At 40.7% G+C, this 3,067-nt stretch overlaps 1 long non-coding RNA gene across 1 annotated transcript; it reads left to right on the forward strand.

Annotated features, from left to right (window-relative positions):
- The first annotated feature begins 1,391 nt into the window (after positions 1-1,391).
- Positions 1,392-1,990, forward strand: LOC125517458. Its single transcript, XR_007287613.1, has 3 exons — positions 1,392-1,620; positions 1,702-1,764; positions 1,857-1,990. It is a non-coding gene; the product is annotated as an uncharacterized LOC125517458 (long non-coding RNA).
- Positions 1,991-3,067: the final 1,077 nt, after the last annotated feature.

The raw sequence follows: 3,067 nt of genomic DNA on the forward strand, positions 1-3,067 counted from the left end.
AATGCGTTGAGAAATGTTAGATATGATGCTCAAGTAGCTAGACATGGAGTCTCTATTTATCTTGTGTCCGGTTCTCATCCATTTACAACAGTTGAAGAAGATGGTTTTAGAACAATGATGACTGCTTGTTGTCCAGCATTCAAGAGTATTGGTCGGCACACAATAAAAAGAGAGATAATGGCAATGTTTCTTGACCAGAAAAAAGAATTTCTTGAAATTATTGTTGCTGCCCCTGGTAAAGTAAGTTCCACATCTGACAATTGGAAATCTGAAGTCACCAAGCATAGCTATATTTGCATTACCTGTCATTACATAGATGCTGATTGGAAACTAAACAAAAGAATTGTTTGGTTCAAAAAAATTGATCCACCATATGATGGAGCATCTATTGCCGACGAGGTCCATCTAGCTTTTCGTGAATGGAGGATTGAGAAGAAAGTAATGTGCATCACTCTTGATAATGCAGCCTATAATGATAGAATGATTGTTTGCTTGCGAACCCACTTGTCTCAAGGTGCTTTACCTTTGTCCAAAAAATTCTTTCAAATTCGTTGTTGTGCACACATACTGAATTTGGTAGTTCAATCTGGTTTGACATTGATTGATAAAGTTGTGGACAAACTTAGAGATGGTATAATGTATCTAAAGGCTTCAAGTAATAGGCTGCACAAGTTTTATATCACTGCTACAACTACTTTCAACCTAGAAGAATCAAGGAAGTTGAAACCTGACATGCCCATTCATTGGAATTCAACGTATACTATGCTTGGCTCCTGTTTATACTTTAAAGAAGTGTTGCAGTGGTATCCTGAGAGGGATAGCATCTTCAAGGTGCATTTTTGGCCATGTGAGGAAGAATGGTCCAAGGTATCTCATATTTATCAGTTTTTGAAGGTTTTCTTCGAGGTAACTACTATTTTCTCAGGAACAAAATATCCAACAGCCAACTTGTACTTCATGAATGTTTATCTAGTTCACATTGCTATTATTGAGGCTACCGATGGTATAAATGGCTACATGGGTCCAATGTTGTTTGCTATGAGAGAAAAGTTCATGAAATATTGGTCTGACTATAGCGTATTTCTATCTTGTGCTGCTGTTCTCGATCCTCGTATTAAGTTCAAGTTCTTGGCTTATTCCTACTCCAAGTTGTATGAAGAGGATGATGCCAAGCGTCGGATTGCTGATGTTAGAACTACCTTGACTTCTTTATTTAATGAAATGGTAGTGTTGTGCCTATTCATGACAACTTACCCAAAACTAGTATGTCAAGCACTTGTGGACTTGGTGCCTTTGCTGACTATGATCAGTATGTGGAAAGCACGAGCACATTTGAAGAGAAATCTGAATTGGAATTGTACTTGGCTAAACCTGCGAAGAGGTTAAATGAGAACATTGATATCTTGGATTACTGGAGCAAGTCTGCAGCTAGGTATCCGCAGCTAGCAAGATTGGCACGTGATATCCTTGTTGTTCCCGTGTCAAGTGTTGCATCAGAATCTGCTTTCAGCTTGAGTAAAAAGGTTATAACCCCGAGCCGAGCCTCACTTAAACCAAAGATGGTTGAGGCCTTGATGTGTTTGCAAGATTGGTATCGCTGCAAATTGGAGAAGAAAGATGGTATATAGTTTAACTTACTTTGTTTCTTTCTTCATGCTATGTACTTTAGAGTTTATAACTAACATGTTGTTGTAGTTGTAGGTAATAAGAGAAAGGCGGAAGTGGTTGAGCTAGATGATGAAAATTCTTCTTCCGATGATGAATGTAACATCCCTATTATTTGTTCATGTCTACTTGTCAAGTTCAACATGTACTTTAGAGTTTATAGATAACCTGCTATTTATTGCATTTTGTAGAGTTCTTGCTAGAGCAATGAGATGAGTAGAAGATTCGGAGAAGGCATGTCGAGATGGCAACCAGCAGCTACTGGTCCTTATTTTTGGTTCTATGAATTGGCCATCTAGCGTGTAATAATACATTTATGCACTTGTATTTCTAGAAACTCGAAATTGGAATGTTTGATACTATTTGATGTGAAAACAATGCTCTTTAGTGCTGTTTTGGTGCTGATGTGCTGCTGTTTTGGTGCAGTTTATGCACTTTTGGTGCTGTTGTGTTGTTTTGGAGCAATTTTGTTTTGGTGTTGTTTATGCTTTTTCCTCTTTAATGCTGTTTATGCACTTTAAGATACTATGTGTTGTGTTGTTTTGGAGCAATTTTGTTCTGATACTATTTGATGTTACAACGTCGAGGGCTTTTGGGAGGGCTTAGGGCTTTCGGGCTTTCTGTGTTGGGAGGGCCTGGGCCTGGGAAACATAGTATTTTCGTGGGCCTGGGAAACAGACCGTGGGCTTGATGGGGCCTAGGCCAAAGCCCACCCGGCCCGGCCCATGGCCAGATATAGCGACGGGGGAGTAACTTCTAAAACCGTTTTTGTGCGTGAAAACCCTGACGAAAAAATAACGGATAAATAGAAAATCAGTCATAGGCAAAGTGGGCCGGCCCATTTGTGTTTCCTTTCAGCAACCCACTCAAGTATTTCGCAATCCTCTTCGTCTCAAAAAAAAAAGTATTTCGCAATCCTCAAAAAAAACTCAAGTATTTCGCGCGTTTCTCAAAATAACTCAAGTATTTTGCATGGGCGATTCTCAGAAAAAAAATCGCGTGGGCCATGCCGACCCTCTGGCAAGAGGTACGTAATGAACAGGGAAAGTTTCGATGGGACCCTCACCAGCGTGACTCCGCCGTAATAGTAACACACGATTAGAGCAAACATTCTCTTGCTCTGATCATATCTCTTGTTCAGTACTCCGATTAAGAAAAAATGGAACCGCCCGCAGTATACAAAATAAACTTTGTAACTGAATATAGTACCTTTTCAAACGCAAGAAATGAAGAGGGCAAGATCAGTAGCAGACGGCCGGGATGAAATGGTCGAGTAAAAACATAAACCAAGGAGCAGCGATGCGAGGCCGCTGTTCCCGGCCCGGGTGCGACGGCATGCGGAACAACACCGCTGTCCCCGCTTTCTGGCCGGCCGGACCCTCATCGTATCTTCGTTTGGACG

The sequence above is a fragment of the Triticum urartu genome, chromosome 6 (genome assembly GCF_003073215.2).
Source record: "Triticum urartu cultivar G1812 chromosome 6, Tu2.1, whole genome shotgun sequence".
In the NCBI taxonomy this organism is placed as follows: Eukaryota; Viridiplantae; Streptophyta; class Magnoliopsida; order Poales; family Poaceae; genus Triticum; species Triticum urartu.